Here is a 20,790-nt window from a genome sequence, read left to right as displayed (position 1 = left end):
CTTTTAAAAAACCACTTAAATTTGTTAAGTATGTTATTATAAACTACTCATTTACAAAACCTGAGCACTTAAAAGCAAGGAAATGAACATTTAAGTACATCGTAAATCTTACATTGTTTCTATAATACACAAATACCATTTATCAAGTACATATTTCATCACAACAATGCATCCTTAACTGATCTTAAACAAATATTATTTCAACAGAAATCTCAAACAATAACACTATTCAACAGAAGTTCAACAGAAATCTCAACCAATAACATCACACTAACTCCTTCTGGAAAAGAAACATAAAATATGTAAGCCCATATGTATGTGTGTATTATATATATATATAATACATATATATACACACATACGTATGGGCTTACATATTTTTATGTTTCTTTTCCAGAAAGCTTACTCTCGCACTCTCTCTCTCTCATCTTTGAAAACCACTCCTACAGCAGTGGTTTTCAACCTTTTTAGACTCAACGTACCCCTTCATAATGTTTGTGAAGTGAGAGGCATCCCATTTCAAAAATGAATATATATATTATTAGTATGTATATACCCTTTTACAATAAATTGACAATACTTTACCTAAAAAATATGTAAGCAATACTTATTCACAAGACACAGCAATTAAGCAACCTTAACAAAAATCTAGAATAATTTGATAAGTATGTGTTCTCATTAAAAAATACTTGATGTTATCTAGTGAAAATATTTAGATTGTCTACAGTTAAGATACTTGTGCTGTGAAAAAATACACATTTCCTTGTTCTTGGCAAGAATAGTGTGCTTATTATGGGCACTGTGTAAGAACTATGTCATTCAAATCTATTAATTTCCTTGGCTTTAAGCATTTTTTTTTCTGTAAATGAGATAATATCTGTTGGCACTTGCTCAAGACATCTGGTCGCTAAAAAAAAGTTTTGAGTTTTGAAGGATATAGAAATAGGTATTGCCACTGAGCAAAGTTACCAGTCTGACTATTAAGCCGTAAGAGAAAAGGCATGTGTAGATCAAGTTTCTTGCATGTAGTCCTCTACACAAAGAATTTGGAGAACTTGAGCCAAATGAAATTGCACTAATAAAAGAACATATCTTTTGAGGCCACCTTTGAGAAGATGCTACACCACAAATCTACCAGCTGAGTATGTGCGATAATGAATTCAAACTCTGAGAATGTGTCAGTGTGAATTTTGCTGTTCTCAAAGCTTAATACTTGTATGTTGCAATTTGATGATGCTTTATGCATTTGCAGGGTTGTTACTGTCAGAAACAATCTGTTTACTTTGCATATTTTCACATTTCTCGTGAGCTGCCTAGATTCTATCTCCTGCAATTGGAATGGAGATTTACCAATTTATTTTTATTTTGCAAGATGAGGGGCCTTCCATAGGATGTGAAAGAGTCCTAGCATTCAGAATTTGGGAAAATTCAGATTTGAGGTATAATCATATTCATGAGGCTTCAAGTTCAGCAGTCTTGTGAACTGGCCTGCTACAGCTGGATACCAGGGGCAAGATAGCACAGGAATTTAGAGTTAAGGCTCCATGGGTTCGGGAAAATGCCAGAAAAGGCTGAGTCAGAGCAGAAAATAGGTCCCTATTTTCAAGAAGGGGAGGAAGGAGGATCTGAATAATTATAGGCCAGTCAGTCTCACCTCATCCTTGGAAAGGTCTTTGAAAAAATTATTAAGAATCATATTTGTGTGAATCCAGCAGGAAAAATAACGCAGCAGGGCAACCACCATGGATTTGTAGCAGGTAGATCATGCCTGACTAATCTGGTTTCTTTTTATGACCAGGTCACAAAATGCTTAGATGCAGGAGTAGAGGTAGATGTCATTTACTTGGATTTTAGGAAGGCCTTTGATACGGTATCTCATTCCAGTCTCATAAATAAATGAAGAGGCTGTGATTTAGATGATTACACAGTCCAGTGGGTGGCAAATTGTCTTAGCAGTCACACCTAGAGAGTGGTAGTGGATGGGTCAGTATTGATCTGGAAGGATGTGGGTAGTGGGGTCCCGCAGGGTTCGGTTCTTGGACCTGTACTCTTCAACATCTTCATCAGTGACTTGAATGTGGGCATGAAGTGTACTCTGTCCAAGTTTGCAGATGATACTAAATTGTGGGGTGAAGTGAACACACAGGAGGATAGGGAACAACTGCAGGTGGACCTGGACAGGTTGAAAATGCAGGCAGAACACAATACGATGCAGTTCAACAAGGACAAGTGCAGAGTGCTGCACCTAGGGCACAAAAATATCCAGCACACCTACTGGCTGGGAAATAACACAGAAGCAGAAAAAGATCTCAGAGTCATAGTGGACTCCAAGATGAACATCACTGTGACAAAATCATCAACAAATCCTTACTGGATCTGGTATTGGCAACGGGGGATGACATAGTAGGGGACCTACAGATCGGTAGCCATCTGGGGGACAGTGATCACCTAAAAATACAATTCAACATAAGGCGTCGAGTGGGTAAGGTAACTAGTAGGGTGAACGTGCTGGACTTTAGGAAAGCTGATTTCAGTGAACTCAGGCGATTAGTGAAGGACGCACTACAGAGTAGTAGTTTTGAAATGATGGGAGCCCAAGAAGGGTGGCTGTGCCTTAAGGAAACTATCCTTCGAGCACAAAGCGAGACGATCCCCGTGAGAGGTAAAAGAGGGAAAGGGGCCAGGAGGCTTCCCTGGCTGACCAGAGAAATCCAGGGCAGACTAAGGGCCAAAAGGGGAGCACATAAAAAGTGGAAACAGGGAGAGATCACCAAAGAGGAATATACCTCTTCCGCTCGTGCTTGTAGGGAGGCAGTTAGACAGGCCAAAGCTACCATGGAGCTGAGGATGGCAACCCAAGTAAAAGACAATAAGAAATTGTTTTTTAGATATATAGGGAGTAAAAGGAAGGCCCAGGGAGGAATAGGACCTCTGCTAAATGGGCAGAAACAATTGGTGACGGACAGAGGGGACAAGGCTGAACTCCTCAACGAGTTCTTCGCCTCAGTGTTCCTAAGCGAGAGGCATGACAAGTCTCTCACTGGGAGTGTAGGGAGGCAGCAGCAAGGCACCAGACTTCCATGCGTGGACCCTGAGGTGGTGCAGGGTCACTTGGAAGAACTGGATGCCTTTAAGTCGGCAGGCCCGGATGAGCTCCATCTGAGGGTACTGAAGGCACTGGCCGACATCATTGCAGAGCCACTGGCGGGAATATTTGAACGCTCGTGGCGCACGGGTCAAGTCCCGGAGGACTGGAAAAGGGCCAATGTGGTTCCCATTTTCAAGAAGGGGAGGAAGGAGGACCCGGGCAACTATAGGCCAGTTAGTCTCACCTCCATCCTTGGCAAAGTCTTTGAAAAAATTATCAAGGCTCACATTTGTGAGAGCCCGGCAGGGCAAGTTATGCTGAGGGGAAACCAGCATGGGTTCGTGGCAGGCAGATCGTGCCTGACCAATCTAGTCTCTGTTTATGACCAGGTTACAAAACACCTCGACGCAGGAGGAGGGGTGGATGTCGTATACTTGGACTTCAGGAAGGCCTTTGATACGGTATCCCACCCCATACTGGTGAACAAGTTAAGGGGCTGTGACTTGGATGACTGCACAGTCCGGTGGGTGGAGAATTGGCTGGAGGGTCGCACCCAGAGAGTCGTGGTGGATGGGTCGGTTTCGACCTGGAAGGGTGTGGGCAGTGGGGTCCCGCAGGGCTCGGTCCTTGGACCGATACTCTTTAATGTCTTCATCAGCGACTTGGATGAGGGAGTGAAATGTACTCTGTCCAAGTTTGCAGATGACACTAAGCTATGGGGTGAAGTGGACACGCCGGAGGGCAGGGAGCAGCTGCAAGCAGACCTGGACAGGTTAGACAAGTGGGCAGAAAACAACAGAATGCAGTTCAACAAGGAGAAATGCAAAGTGCTGCATCTAGGGAGAAAAAATGTCCAGCACACCTACAGCCTAGGAAATGACCTGCTGGGTGGCACGGAAGTGGAAAGGGATCTTGGAGTCCTAGTGGACTCCAAGATGAACATGAGTCGGCAGTGTGACGAAACCATCAGAAAAGCCAATGGCACTTTATCGTGCATCAGCAGATGCATGACAAATAGGTCCAAGGAGGTGATACTTCCCCTCTATCGGGTGCTGGTCAGACCGCAGCTGGAGTACTGCGTGCAGTTCTGGGCGCTGGACTTCACGAAGGATGCGGATAATCTGGAGAGGGTCCAGAGAAGGGCCACTCGTATGGTTAAGGGCCTGCAGGCCAAGCCCTACGAGGAGAGACTAGAGAAACTGGACCTTTTCAGCCTCCGCAAGAGAAGGTTGAGAGGCGACCTGGTGGCTGCCTATAAGTTCATCAGGGGGGCACAGAAGGGAATTGGTGAGTATTTATTCACCAAGGCCCCCCCGGGGGTTACAAGAAATAATGGCCACAAGCTAGAAGAGAGCAGATTTAGATTGGATATTAGGAGGAACTTCTTCACAGTTCAAGTGGCCAAGGTCTGGAACGGGCTCCCAAGGGAGGTGGTGCTCTCCCCTACCCTGGGGGTCTTCAAGCGAAGGCTAGATGTGTATCTAGCTGGGGTAATGTAGGCCCAGCACTCTTTCCTGCTTATGCAGGGGGTCGGACTCGATGATCTATTGAGCTCCCTTCCGACCCTAGCACCTAGCATCTATGAAAGCTAACCACACTTCATCATGCATCAGCAGATGCATGAAAAATAGATCCAAAGAGGTGATCCTTCCCCTCTATGCAGCATTGGTCAGACCGCAGTTGGAGTACTGCATCCAGTTTTTGGCACCGTACTTTAAGAAGGACGCGGATAACCTTGAGAGGGTCCAGAGGAGGGCCACTCATATGGTTAAGGGTTTGCAGGCCAAGCCCTATGTGGAGAGACTAAGGGACTTGGATCTCTTCAGCCTCCGCAAGAGAAGGCTGAGAGGGGATCTTGTGGCTGCCTATAAATTCATTAGGGGGATGCAGCAAGGGATCAGAGATGCTCTGTTCACCGGAGCGCCTCTTGGGGTAACAAGGAACAACAGTCACAAACTGACAGAGAGCAGATTTAGGCTGGACATCAGGAAAAACTTCTTCACGGTCACGGTGGCCAGAATTTGGAATGGGCTTCCAAGGAAGGTGGTGCTCTCCCCTACCTTGGCGGTCTTTAAGAGAAGGATGAATCTGGCTGGGGTCATCTGACCCCAGCACTCTTTCCTGCCTAGGAAAGATGATCTGTTGATCCATTGAGGTCCCTTCCAACCCTAGCATCTATGAATCTATACTAGTTAAAGTGTAATGTCTGTACATGGCCTTTAAGTGCAACTATTTGAGGTTTAAATGACAGCATCAATTGAGTGGGTTAAAAAGGATCCATAGGCTCTGGGAAGAAGGCACAGAGTTCTATGTGGCATGGTAATGCAGTATGCCTCCCTATCTCCAACAGCTTGGACACCTTTTCTGCCACATTCCTCCTACCTCCCATGTGGCAGAAAAGAAATGACTCAGGACTCTGGGCTTCTGCTAAAGACCCTGGGCAGACCTAAATGTGTAGAAGTGGCATTACCTCATACCTGCCTGCAGATCTTTCCATTGACATCTGTGCAGGAACAGCCCTGAGGGGGATCTGGGACAAAAGTTCTTGTTGGCTAAGAGTTTTATTCAAGATGAGGCGTTTGCATTTAACCATACCGTAGCACAAATGTGTTATTGTTTCTGCATCTACATCAAAGAGTGGATGGTGTCACAGCAGCTTAGCTAAGGCTTTGTTGTGGTCCTAATATGACAAAATCAGAAGCACAAGGCTTCTGATTCTGGCTTCCGAGCACTTTTAAAAGCTCTAGCCAAGCAACCAGCCCTTAACAAAGACCCTCGCACCACCCTTCTTGGACCGTTTAGTGCTCAGACTTGGAGCACAGGCATGTAAGATTTTGGAGAAAAAAAAAAATCTTTCTTCTGCAAAGGTCAGGCCTCGGTTACTTTAAAAACAACATCTCTGTCCAGAATTTCACTATGTAAACTGCAGTAAAAAGTTATATTGGAATCCGAAATAGGTACTAAGCAAATGGAATAATTTACCATCCTGAAACTGGTTTTAAGTGGCATATGAAAGATATTCACTTTTTGAAGGTTCTCATGCTGAGCTCTCTTAAATGGATTTTTTTTCTTACTGATCTGTAGATGGGGTAGCGGATATCCATTTTCAGACACTTTCCACCACCTATCTGCCAAAATAAGTACTTTCGTGGAAGCAGGGGGAGGGGAACTCTGTTTAAAAAGTGTTCAGGTTTTTTTTGTTTTTTTTTTTTTGTTTTTTTTTTTTGTGAAAACAAAATGTAAATACATTGTATGCCCAACCACTTTTGGGAAACTTGAGCCTGGCATTGCTATCATTTAAACATATTGTATTATTTCATGTCATGGCTTGAGACAGAAACAAGAACCAGCAGTGAATAACCCTCCCAGAATGTATATGTTACCCTAATGCATTTCTTCAAAGGGCAAGTTCAAAGGGTTTTTCAAAGGGCAAGTTCCTTTTAAGTGATGCAAGACATTGCTAATTAAAACCTGTTACCATATTAGGCATATATAACACCCTTCTCAGCCAAAGTATGTGTTCACGTTAACAGGAATTACTACACAAGTGCAGCAAGAGAGGAACAGATCTTTTGGGTCCTTGACACCAGGAGTGCCTCAGAATTGGTGCTAGTATACAATGTCTTATTTGATTCCATTAAAAATCATTATACTGCAGCTCTTAGAACATTAATAGAGAGCTTCTTGAAATGTAATTCTCCTGTGAGAGGTTTGCATTATCAGGCTAATGCTGTATATATGATCAAATGAATTATAATATCTATAAAAGAGTGCAGTAACAACTTAATTGTGTATATATATAGATTGCATTTAATAACTATGTGATAAATTCTAGCTTAGTGTATTGCTTTAAAGTGCTGATGCCCAGAATGTGGCATTTAGACATATAAGTTGGTCTTAATTTCACATGCTAGGAATTAGCTGCACAGACAGTCCAAGGAAAGCATAATTATATTAATTTGATCCTGTAGAATGAGGTACACAACATATGCAAAAAGAGAGGTTTATAGTTGTAGTTAAAGTTGTAAAACCCTGTGGTTGCTATCAGCATGGCTGCTATAACAATAAAGAACACTTTGCAAACATTGGTTGGTGTAAATTAACATCATTCCTTTGAAGGCTCCAACAAAGTTTCTGGCCAGTTGTCAGCACACTGAAAATATGTCATTAATACAATAACCAATGAGCTAAATACTTCTCGTTCCCATTTTTCAGAGGGTAGTTGAAGAACAAAGATTAAGAGACCTGCCTAGTATTTTGTGATTCACTATAAAAGTCAGATTTAGAACACAGAATAAGCTTACTTCCAGTTATATGCTCATTCCTCTAAAATATTTATCTTCCATGAAAATGGATGTGCTGAATTCATAAGCTGAACCCTGAAGTTGGTTAAACCCTGGGTAAACCTCAGTTGACCAGCCTGACAAATCCCATAGGAATTAAAGGGGGAAAACACTGTAAAGAATGGAGTCTTTAGTGAGCTAAATATTTAAATGCAACGAGAAAAAAAAAAAAAAAGAGATTAAAACATTGTCAAGGAATGTTATGGCTTTTGTGTGAAAACTTCAATCTTTTAAAAAAATTGTTGGAGATTTCATTGAAAAAGCTGAGTTTTCAAAAGCCAAAATCATTTTTTAACTACAAAATAAATAGATAACAATTTCTTTTGAGTGTTCAGCAAAGCCTGAAAAACTCCGCTTGAAATGTGAATGCAAATGAAAAGGTTAAGTTTCTTTCTACATACACCATGGTAAAGACGTTTCCCAAACAGCTCTAGCAATGAAAAAGTCAGCTTGCTTGGCTGGTATGTGTTTCAAAGAGAAATAAAAGAATCCAACGGGCTGTACTTGAAACCAGAAATTGAGGCATATTGATTTTTCCTGGTTGAAAAATTTGCATATCTAATCATACTACTATAAATAAGGCCTGATCTGGGAAAAAAAAAATTGGTAGGCATAAGTTTTAATCACATGATGTAATCCATTAATCATGTGCTCCTAATAAGGAAGCTACAAATAGATATAGAAAATCCTTGACTTTTATAATAATTAAAATCACTCGCCACCTTGCAGGAGGCTATCACCAGTATGCAGGATTTTGCCTACAGGTCTTTTGCTGCATAAAAGAATTTTAAAAAGCAAAGCAATCCTGGAACGCTGGACTCTATTAATATTGTTTTAAGGCTGTCAGAGTTACTAGTCTAAGTTTCTTCAGTGCATGCAGTCTAATTTGCTTTTTTTACTTCCAAGCTGGTTGTCAGATTTTTGGGGAGTGGTATTAAAAGATCTGAGTAATTCTATAAGTTAGCAGTTCCCTTTTTCAGATGTCAGTAATAACAACCTAAGCATGTGCAGGTTTTCAAAATCTAAACTAATTAAAGTCAAATTAGCCTATAAAGTCAATTTGGGGCTTATTTTCATTTTTTTTTTCTTAAAATATCTCTCAAATCAAACTAACAGAAAAACTTCGTCCCTAGAAAGCTTAAGAATTGTTCACAACTGTTTGTTTAATTTAAGTTTTTTATATGTTTAGCATCTAAATAAACCTTATCAAACATTTCATGCTCTACTGGCAATTTTCTGACCTCCTAGTTGAAGATCTGAGCCCTTACTTTGGTTCATGGATGAGTAATCACAGCAGGTCCACAACAGAATCTCTCCTAAAACTACAAATATATCATCTGCAGCATTGTAAATCAAAGCCTCAAAGAGCATCATTTAGCCTGAAGCTAAAATTGCTTGTTTATCAGACGGTGCCTAGTTTAGCATGGAGCAGTTCCTTGTAAATCTCAGGGACCTTTTACAGCATATACTTAAGCAAGCATATTGGCTCCTGGGAGACTTTCTGAGAGCTTTAATGACTGTAGACAGCTAAAAGATCCAGGCCTTGGTTTAGTTAAAGTGGTTACTTGTATAGTTTGGCTCCATTTTGTAAACTCACAAAGATAAGGTGCCTACTTTATCTAGAGAAAGAGCAAGCATTAGTTTCTTAGGAAATCTTTATATCCTAAGTGTTAATGTTCTTGTGGCTTTTGGTATTTTGACCTTTGTCTGTTCACTTTTGATTTACTGTGGGAGAATAGTCCTTTCCCCCTAAGCCCTTCCTATGTTTTATAGCTACTTTGAAAACCACAATGAAATACTTTCAGCATAGCTTTTAAACATAGATGAGAAGTTGCTCTATTTTTTATTCATAAATATATTCTATACAAAATTAAACCTAGTGATAATAAAGAAGCAAAAAGACACCCGTGTTACACCCTCTGAAGAAACTCTGCAGTCATAACAACTAGACAGGACTATTATGAACCACTGTCAGTAACCCTTTTTCAGGCTCAGCCTCTTCTTCTAGCCGTGCTGTTGTGGTAGCAATGGGAAATTGTCCACAACATTCCTATTGGTTTAACAGTGTAAGCTCTTGCTAGTGTCATGAATAGTGTGTTGACTGAATTCACCACCAAGGACCTTGTAGATGATCAACTACTTTCTGATAGACATTCACAGAGTTGATTTGATTTGCTAATTATAGAGCTCATTATCTAGGCCTCTCTTTTGATATGAGCTAATTACAGTTCACCTCAATATAGCCACCTGCTGTGTGACAACACCTTTCATCAGCATACAGTAGTAGAATGAGAACAAAGTATATTTAATAGGTTTATTGGAGCAAAATCTGCTTTCAGTTAAACTGAAGCATTTGCATTGCTTTTGCTCTCGTGCTACAGTAACAGAAATCTCATTTATTTCAGTGGGGTTGAAGTGATGTAAACAGGAGCAGAATTTGGCCTATTATGTCTATATATGGTGGGCCCCAATACATTTTAAAATGTAACATATTAATTCCTATCTCCCGGCACATTTAAATCTTTCCCCACTTTTGCAGGGTTAAGGGGAGAGTGCTTTTTCTTAAGTTAAGGGCAAAGAGATCTCATTTTTTGTTGGTTTTACATTTCTTAGACCAAGAATTCTGCCTTGTCTATTAAGTACAGTTCTTGCTGGCTTCAAGCCAGTGACTTGCATTCAAGCTGGAGCCTCCTGAGAATAACCACACACTACTCATTGTAAAGTTAAAATATGCTCACCTGTTGCACTTTTTCCAAACAGGAACAAGCTACCATAATACACTAGTAAATCACAAACAAAATAGCTTTAAAGGTTCAAGAAAACAGCCATAATTCAAAGCTATTATTTTCCAGTCAGATTGTGCTAAATATCCAAAGAGATTTACCAGTTGCTACATGCCTAATGCTAAACATATCATCTGTAATTGGTATGTGATTGTTCTTAGTTGATCTCTTACATTTTTAAAAAGTACTGAAAGACCAAATCCTTTCTTCTATACAAAGCCCAACTAAATAGGTTTTGTACTGGAGATGCCTGTAAGGTTTGGAGCCATCCATCTGTGGCTCATATCTGGATCCATTTTTTTGCCTGGATCTGTAATAGGCAGGGGATAGGCAGCCTATCCCTAAACTTCACTTCCATGTTTCTGTGCAGTACAGCTCATTCTCATTGACTGCCCAATCTGGTGTATGGATGTTCATGTAGGAAACTAAAGGTTTGAACATTGAAACTCTTATAGTTTGGAAAACCTCTTTGTACTGTATTCAGATATAGGTATGAGTATAATCAGTTACAGCTCTTGTGCTAGTCTCCAATTTGTACTGAAAACAAACATTAAAATCTATGTACAATATGGACTATTGTAGAAATTAAAGCTAAATCCAGATAGATTAAGCTCAAGTATCCACTGTGGGGGTTTCTCTGTTTTAACAAGGGATTGCATTTTCTTTATTAGAACATTGTATTTTCTTTTACTGTCATGATCCATAATTTCATAGTAGTTCTCATGTGCACTTACAGGAAATCTGCCACTTGTGCAAAGGAATAAAAGTTTCCATGATAACAGAAGTATTTGTACAAGCCAGTATTAAACATACCACTTGGTATATAAGAGTACTTTATAAATTCAGAGCACTATACAGTTATTAATTAGTCCTTACAATATTTCTGTGAGGTAGAAGGATTATCATTCTTATTTCACAACTGGAGAAACTGAAACTAGGTACACACACTGCACAAACTGATCTAAGGGATGGGAAATTGATCTAAACCTGTAACCATACAGTTTGGCATACACCGACTATGCCATAGACCGGACTAATAATGGCAGAATCCAGTCTATGCGTAGACCTGGTTTGATGTGCCTGCAAATCTAATGGATTTAGGTTAGCCCAGTAAATCAAAGTTCTGTATCAGATCCCCTAACAATTCAAGTTACATCACTGTTGTCCAGCATCCCTGGCTCCTTTGCAGCCCTCTTAACCTCCCCCCCCACCCCACCCCCACTTGCAGGGAGGTGCACCAGCACTCATCCTGCACTTGGTTGCTCTGGCTGAGCTCCCTGCCCCCAAGCTCCAACTGAGCCCCACCCCGAGCTCTCCTAGAGCAGAGCCAGCACAGACACTCTCCCTAGTCCCACCTCTTACCTCTGACCATGTCAGCCACAGGCAAGTAGTAGGTGGGGGTGGGTGGGAAGGGAGGCTCTATGTCCACTGTACAAGCCCCAGGACCTGTGCCCCTGTATCCAGTCATGAAGCACTCCATGATGTACATACACCCCTGACACTGAGCCCAGGAGAATTCCCAAGCTCAGATGTAGCCCCATAGAGCCTGACCTTGGCCACCATGAACTACTCGTGCCCCCAGTTGCTGGGGTGACACAGTGGCAGCGGGAGCATGGCAGTGGTAGCGGGAGTAGTGGGAGTGCAGTGGCAGTAAGTGGGGAAGCTCCCACAGATACCACCAGCACTGTTGGCAATGGGGTGGTGGTGACGAGCACCAACCAAGGGTTGGCAACCACCTGCAGCCACTGGTGGCAGTGGCCAGCAGGGATCGCGGACCATGCACAGACACTGCCAGTGGTGTCAGTGCCACCTTTTTGTAGGGGAGCACCACCATGTTCAGGGGGTGCACATGTACCTCCATGCACCCCCTACACAATCACCCCGATGGCCACACACCCAGCCAGGGAACCCCATGCCTCCACACACAAGGACAATCCCACGGACCCCAAGCCTGGCTCCAGAACACCACATCTCAGTGGCCAGAGCTAGACACCCTACCACCTGGACACCAGCATGGGCCCCTCCCCCAAGCAGGTACTGGTGTAGGCAGCTTGCCTCTGGTGAGCTGGGGTGATGAGGGGGCAGAACGTGAGGGTAGGACTGTGCCTACATGGAGGCAACCCTGTGACCTCTGCAGCTTAGCCACTGCACACAGGTCCCTGGGTCCCAGAAAACCTGGAGTGTTGCAAGGCTTTTTTGGCCTGCAGCTACAGGGTCCTGGAGTACTAGGGTGAGGAAGGGTGTGGGGGCAGGGGGAAGAGTTGTGGGAGTGCTCACTTGTGCCTGGCAGCTAATTGGAGTGCCCCAGCTACTCGGCTGCACTTGGCAGTTTCCAGCAGCCTGGGAAGCCCATGGAGCCTGCTGGGAAGTGTACAGGAATGCCCCCGACCTACTGGCCATGACCACTGTAGGCAGCCTGTGTGCAACCTCCTCCCTCATCCCAAGAGTGAATGTGTGTTCTGTTTACTACCAATCTAACCTTGGCCACTTACAGAATCTGTGTAGATTAGATCGATTCCTCCTCAGGCTTTTTGAATGTCTGTACCTGAAAGAGAGAACAGCGGAGTGCCTGAAGTCACAGACAGAACGTCTAAACTGCAGTCAAAGGTGCAACTGCAGCTTGAGTAGATATCTCAAACTAGCTTTAAACTAGCTAGCAATGTAATTACAGCAGCGCAGTGTTCAGTGCTGGCTACAAAACAAGCCTCAGTAAATACTGCTATTAGTTCATGAGCCAAATAATTTAAAGCTAGCTTATTTATACACACACACACATATCTCTCTCTCTCTCTCTCTCTCTCCACACAAATGTACCAAGAAAGAAGCAGGATTAGAACTTTCAGACTCCAGACCCAACACTCGTTTCTCCAGACTTATCAATACATGAAAAGTTCTTCATAAAAATGCATGCTGTTTTAGATTGATTAATTTGCAATTTTCCAATGTCATATACAGAAAAGCAACTGAAATATGCACACTTAATGGCCCACCAGGTAGCTGTTTTTTTCCATCCCAGGCCCCCTGTCAATACTCAGGGTGGCTGCCCTAATCCTTCTGCCCTACTTATGCTACTACCTTCAGGTGGTGGGGGCCCCTCTTGGTGCCATGCCATAGTCAGCTGCCTGGGGCTCCAGGAGAGAGGAACTCTGTCCGTGCCACACCACAGTCAGCAACACAGACTCCAGTGGAGGAGGGTTTGCACTGTGTCAGGCTGCAGCTGAGCAGAGCAGCAAGGAGCAGCAATGGGTCCTAATTCCCTCTTGTCACTCAGCCCAGCTAGGTCATTCTGGCCCTACTGCCAGAAAACATTGCCAACCCCCTCATCCAGTGGCATGTTTCTGCCTTAAAAATCTATGAATCAAAACTAGAAACGGAAATTAAGAAATGAACAAAGTGTCAATCTGACCTACCAACTGGATACAGTGATATAATAATAATTGTAAATGAAAAAATGGCTCTTGAGCATCCTGATGTCTATTGAAGAAGGATGTGTTTCAATACATTACTAGTAGCTAGTTCCTAGGCATCAAACTCTAAATATTGTCTCACCTGAGAGGAAAACTTGACTGTACCAGAGCCAGTTGAAGTTTTACCCTGACGGATGTACCCCTGACTAGAACCCAAGAACTTCCAGATGATAGCATTTCTAATGACTGTAACCAAATGTTCTATAAGGAAAATGTTTGTATGAAAAAGTGTGTCTGTACTGCTGCACCCTGAAAAAAAAAATGGTGCTACAGTATGGAGGAAAAAAGGTCAGGTCTACTTTTTCCAGTGGATAAACTCAAAAGAACTAACAAAGAGTAAATGGTTCCCAAGTGCCATATGTGCAGCCACTGAGAATGACAATATCTGTGCTCAACTAAATGCCTTTCTAGAGAATCTGATAATATCTTAAATTCACATCTCAGTCACTGGGTCTAGCTAAAAATACAAGAATAATATTGACTGAAACATCTAATTTTCACCCAGCTTTTGCTAAAAAGGAAGAGGGGCCCTGATGTGACACAAAACACACCAATAAGGCAAGTAATGGGTTATATACCTTGTTTCAATTTTCTCTGAATTTCAATCTACATTATTTTCAGGTTTCAGATAATGTCAGTCTCATTAAGAATCCATTAGTGCCACCAGGTGCAACAGTAAAGAGTCAGCAGCAAGGTACAGGGGGGTGGGGTGTATGTTTTTTTCTCCTTACATTGATCCTGAAAATACATGCTAGGCCATTTGCACCATCTGCTGCACATTTGTCAATTGACAAAAAGAGGGTGGGCACCTGGGGATGTCATTGCTTAAATGACATTTAGAAAGGAAACACTAGCTCCAATGGGAAAAGTCCACAAAAAACAAAGCCTGGGTGGCTTAATGAAGAGGAGGAACAGGCATACCTGATGCTACATTTAAAACCTTCTGAATTATTTGTGTTTTCTCCCAAGTTTCCCTCTACTCTGTACAACTCCAAAGTGAAATCATTGTGAAATGGGGGGGGAAAGAAAATCACTAGAGTTCACTTGCAGTATGAACAGCAATTGAATGACAGGCAACAATGTGTTGAATGGTATCAGGACAGAAAAAAACAGGACATTGCAAATACTTCAATATACATTAATAACATAATTTAGTTATTGCCCAAAAATCTATTCTGAAAAGGGTACTGATCCTGACAAAATCAGGAACAAGGGGAATAATACTCAAACATCATTCCTGTCCTGTGGAACCTAGAACATGAACTTCTTCACACACACTCACTTTTGTGCTATATGGTTTTATTATATTTGCTTTCCTTTTCTCCGAGTATGTGCACATATACACAAAACTTCTCTATTGTATGATACAGTGGATTGCATTGTCACCAATACCATATTTCCAACCAAATTTGACTGAAACTTTAGGATTCAGGTGCACAAAATGAATTATATTGCCTTAAAAATGATGAGCTTTAAAAATAAAAAATAAAAGGTTTTGGTTCTTTGGAACTTTTAAGGTTCACATTTTCAAAAAGCTCCCATGAAAACTAGAAATTTACTTTTTAATACTTTCAGATAACAATCCCAATGCTAGAATCGTGTTGTTATCTGGGGTAGGGTGTATGGTTTTTTCTCCTTACATTGATCCTGACAATACATGCCACAATTTATGAGGTACATAATAAATTCACAAAAGTTGGCAAAACTATAATGATGAAATACATCTCTGTCTCTGATTTAACAGATATAGCACAAAGATGTCTAAGTGTCTGAAAAGAAGCTTGTTTAACCTAAGCCAGTGCTTGCACACAGACAGAAGGGATGCACGCTGGAAAAGAAAAGCATTTTGCAGATATAGCTAGTACATTAAACTTACTGACACTGAGAATATGTATCTTCCTATCAATGTATTAAGTTCATCACCACTCCTTTGTCAGGCAGCTCCTTACTTGAAAGGGTTTTTTTAACATATTTAAGTCCTGTAATTCTTGCGTGCATCTACATCAGTGATTCTCAACCTTGTGACACTCAAGGCACTCACTACTCATTAGACCCAAGGTACTTCAGTAAATGACAATTCTTAGCTTTTACACAGTTCTTGACTACAGAAAAATAATAGAGCAATTCTCCTGCTGCAAGGAATTCAGAAACACCACAGGAGGTCAGAATGTTTTTGGTACTATGGATTCCTATTTAAAATCTTGTAAATCATCTACATGTATTTGTACACTATAGAGGATTAGCCATGTCCTCCCAAAGCAAGCTCACATTGCTCTCTCACATTGAGTGGATAGTGTCCTTGAACTTGCCCACCATGACTCTGATGTAAAAAGGGAGGAACTAAAGATGAATGTAGTCCTATGAGACAAAGCTGATGTTAGCTTTGTGACTTTGAAGGTTGCTCTTTACAGGGCTCCACCATCCCCATCCCCTGCCCTCTCCACACCAGATCTTATGAGTTTACTTGCTATGGGAGCTTCAGCCCTCAGGTTGTCTTGACCAGGTAGGTGCCTCATTCCTTGCTCCATTCTTCCCCACATGGATCCCAAGCTGAATGCAGTTCACCCCAGCCCTTATCCTTCAGGTTTGGATCATCTGAGGACAATGCACCAAAGTCACATAAAAGCACACCTCCATCTCTTCTCTCTTCCAGGTCCCTGAAAAGGCTGCCCGCACCCACCAGAATCAGACTTACCAACTGAGACAAGCTGCCTCATCTCCCTAGGTAAGTAAATCTTCAGGACTCTTCCCTGAGTCCTCTGGATTGGTCTGTCACCATTGCCATTGCTCCGTGTTCCTCCAGGGTCCTCTTCATGCAAGCTTACTTTCCAGACCAACACTGACTGCATGGCCACTGTCCTTTTAATTCCCCATGCTGATCAGCTGCATTTGCCACAGCAGCATCCTATTTACTGCCTTCCAGAGCTGATTAGGCTAATTACCATTTAGGTCTTCCACACAGTTCCTTCCCTGCCCAGGTTTGCCGCACCTCCTCTCCCTTCTTGGGCTTGCTCTGGTAAGTTGCTCTTTCTCTTTTGTTCCTTTAGGGTTTTGTGGCAGGTGTTGCACACACCTAACAGTGCTACTATTGTGTGGCATTCCATGGCACCCTTAAAATGACCTCAGGGAACCCCAGGTTGTGCACCCTGTCTGAGAATTACTGTCCTACATAACGACGTGATCAGGGTTTCATCGTTTACTAGAAGCCAAGGAAAGGATTGCTACTATGTCCGATTATTATGATCCTTGTCATGAGCTTCTCTAAAACACAATGATTTTGCAACTTTATAAAACCATGAAGTGATGAGCATGATTTAAAAGCAAACTGAGAGATATCATGCACACATCAGAAATATGTGGAGCAATGTTCAATCTATAGCCAACTAGTAAAATTTTCTAAAGTACCTAAATGACTTCAGAATCTAAGTCCCACTGATTTCAGTGGAGCTTAGACCACTAAGTCAATTAGGCAATTTTGTCAGTTTTATTGCTATGGTACATTGGATAGTATCCCACTTTGCTTCATATGGCACATCTACTAGGGCTGTGAGAAGCTTTGGTCCCTGATTCAATTTGGAGGTGATTCAGGCCAATTCAGTGGCTAAATCTCTGAATCTGAATCAAATCAGAGGACCCTTTAATCTCTCCGAATTGAATTGGAACCCTCTGAATTGATTTGGAAAGATTCCAAAAGATTCGGAGATTTGGACAGACACAGTTTTACATGTTTTTTCTACATACCTGTAGGTAGCAGGCGGCTCATGAATGCTGCGATGCTGGGGTACATGGAGTGTCCCACAGGAGTATGGGGGGCTCCCCAGTGCACTGGGCAGTAGACCTGGAAGTGGACCAGAAGCACTTCTGGGTCCACTGAGGAGTGTGTGGGGGAGCCTCCTGCACGCCACCTGGCTTGGCAACTGGTGCCTCCTGAGTCTGGGGAGGGCACCCAGGGTCCCCCCATAGCCGATTTCTGAGCTAGGGTGGCCAAGAGGGAGCACCCAACACGCTCCCTGGTGTACCTGGCAGTGGACCAGAAGTACTTCCATTCCACTTCTGGGTTTACCATCGAGCACATGGAGGCCCCCTCATGCTCCCGTGGAACAGTCCATGCGCCCCAACATCATAGAGTTCACAAGCCACACTGGTACCTTGAGGTATGTAGAAAAAAACTTTTGAAGCCTTTGTCCAAATCACCGATTCTTTGAATCAGCATTGAAACTTCAGATTTGGAGTCGGCTGAACCGAATCTGAATCCCTGATTCAGGCCAAATCCAAATCCGAATCAAATAGGGCCTGCTTCATACACCCCTAATATCTACACCACAAGCATTATATGGCTTTTATACTCTGCAGTCAAAATACTATTGGAATTGCAGTAGCAGCTTGTAGTTTTACTTACTCCGAAGTATATAAGCCTTGTCACTGGAGATGTCGATGTCATAGATTACCATAGACATCATGCTTTTTATAATGATTGCACGGCTTATCAGTAATTTCCTGCTTGATTGCTGATCTATTAAAATATACTCTGGTAGTAGAGGTAAGTTCTAGGTACTCACTGCCCCTTCTATCTAGATCCAGTTCAAAGAAAAGAAATTGTCAAACAAGAACTCCAAAAAAAGCTTTCATTTCATGGGCACTCAAGGTACTGTAATTTGCAGAAGCTTCTGGAAAAACAATAGTTTAGTGCTATGCCAGCCAGAATAAGATTGGAAGCACAATGTTTGCCCAGTTTACTTGCCAATTTATTGAACTTCCTGAAACAGTCACTTGGAAACTCAGCCATGAGATCTCACTGGGGTCTTAAGTTGCCACTTACTGGGCACATTTACACAAGACACTTGCTGTTCAGTAGCCTAATAACACTGAGCAGTAATGTGCCAGTCAAAAACCATGCTAATATGCTACTGTGCAGTCTTATTATGCTACTATGCAGTAACCATTACTAAAAAAACACGCACCGCAGCTACTGCACAGTAGCATGAGTTAACTACACATTGAATTAATACTTTGTTAACCAAGTACTAAACTTAATGCACAGTACCTAGGGCATATTAATGAACATGTAGATTCACCCATTGGCTTGTCTGCAACAAGTATTGTGGTGAAAGGCAATGATGTATCAAACTTACTCTCCTAAGATTTTCTTAGACAACATTACTTCATTCTATTTTTCTGCCCTTTGCTGATCTGGGACTTATCCCAGTTTACTAGAAGCTTCCTGTTTTACTAAACAAAAATGTAATTGGAATTAAAAAGCTCTGCCAGTTCTTTTGTATATCTAGGACTTTACACATGTAGGTTTTGCATAATTTTTGGACAGCAGGAAATAGATGTGCTTTCTAGAACCAGTAAAGCTGAGTCTTCACACGCTAGTGCCACGGACAGATATTACATGTAAACTGGTTTAAGTGATCAGAAATTTGTTTAAACCTGTAACAGAACATAAGTGCAGTGCACATAAACCAGTTACAAAATGGCTGAAACTGGTTTAAGATGAACCTGGTTGAATATAGTATCGGACTTAACTGATTTGAATCAAACTGGTTTATGCAAACTGGTCCCAGGCCCCTTCCTGGTTGAAGTTAAATCAGATACCCCCAGCATCCCAGTTGCTTTACAGCCCTAGGTTGAGCTGGGCTGGGCTGGGCTATGCTCTCTGCTCCAGAGAGCAGGGCTGGCCCCACCCCTCTGCTCCCTAGCCAGAGCTCTGGTGGAGACTGCAAGCACTGCAGGGTCTGCCTGGCTTCCCCCTGCCTTACCCCTCCCTCACCACTTGCTGCTCAAGCAGGAACCCCGCTCCCCTCCCATAGCACAGATCCCAGCCACATGGACCCTAGGCATGTGGTATGCTAGCTAATGCTGAGAGGTGTCTGTGTGTGTGTCTCCAATTTCACTGGGACAGGACAAAGGCAGACAGAACAATGTCCACTTAGGGCTTTTTGAAGCTAATCAACAGATCGGCTGATAATGTCCCTCCTTTCCTTCCCTGGAAAAAGCTGTTTAAGAAGAGATTAAACTTGAGATTAAATGAAAGAGGCTTTTGTTTTCTTGATGGGCTGCTAAACACTGTGTTATCAGCTCTCTGCTGGCTCCCTCACCTGTCAGATTTGCAGACAGTATGAAGAAGCAGGGAGACGGAGACTGAAAGCTCAGTATCATCAATAGATGCATGCACTGCACAACCCCCTTTGCCTCAGAGTGCTAGCTGGGGACTGGCAACACTCCTGCCCCGTGAGCAGCGAGCAGGGAAAAGTCTGGGACTGTGCAGGCAGAGTGGGGGTTTACATCCTTGCCTATCAGAGCATCCTGCTGGGACCCGGGCATGCCCCTCCTCAGCTCAGAACTATGGAAGGGAGGGGAAGGCTGCTCTGCCACCCTCAACCTTCTAGCCTGAGCCACTGCAGGCATGTGCCTACATTTCCTTAGTCCAGAGAAATGTCTGTGCACTTGTAAATCAATTTAACCTAGGCACTTCAAACTTAATTGCTTCAAACTAACCTGCAAAGATTGAAGCAATTCAGGCTCAGGCTTTTTGAATGTCTTTCTCTAGCCTAGGTGAGTGCCATTACCAAACTACAGCCTATTCTGGGGTCTCATTCATGTGTTCTCATAAAAAAAATAGTGGTTTTTTTTCCCAGTTCAATGCAGTAAATATTGAAAACTCAACAGGTTTCAAACATTGAAACAGACTGTATTTCAACTAATTCCAGTGATTTTATATTCAGCCACTTGTTTAAGTAATTATAAGTACATGTCCCACCCTCTTTGATTTCACCCACTCTCTCTTTCTTAGTTCTTATGTTTCTTCACACTGTTAATGAAAGGAACCCCTACATGTGTCCTGATAATCCATTTGCAGAAGAAAACATTTGCCATTCTTTAGAGTAAGTTGAGAATATGAGATGTCCACAACATTTCAGAAACAATTCTTCTTGTTATTATTTTCTGATGTATTATCTATACCAAGTAGCACCAGGAACAGTACATGTTCCCTGAACTAATTGTAATTTATAATACAATTGAAGGGTTCTTAGTTTGAGGTCTGACAGTGTGGGGTTTTGGATGGGTATCAGAGGGTCAGAGCCAGTTCCTGTCCTATTTTGCTG

The 20,790-nt window shown here is 42.4% G+C and overlaps 1 protein-coding gene across 1 annotated transcript in view; it reads right to left on the bottom strand.

Annotated features, from left to right (window-relative positions):
* LOC149867443 (uncharacterized) overlaps positions 1-20,790 on the bottom strand; it is a 193,253-nt gene that overhangs the window by 88,933 nt on the left and 83,530 nt on the right. The window contains exon 7 of the mRNA XM_090041709.1: positions 12,707-12,759. The gene's annotated coding sequence lies outside the window, so the exon portion shown is untranslated. The remainder of the gene's footprint in view (positions 1-12,706; positions 12,760-20,790) is intronic.

Source organism: Crocodylus siamensis, chromosome 4 (genome assembly GCF_052110815.1).
Source record: "Crocodylus siamensis isolate JL-2025a chromosome 4, ASM5211081v1, whole genome shotgun sequence".
In the NCBI taxonomy this organism is placed as follows: domain Eukaryota; kingdom Metazoa; phylum Chordata; order Crocodylia; family Crocodylidae; genus Crocodylus; species Crocodylus siamensis.
The sequence above is the reverse complement of the archived record's forward strand: the minus strand, read 5'-3'. Positions and strand labels throughout refer to the sequence as shown.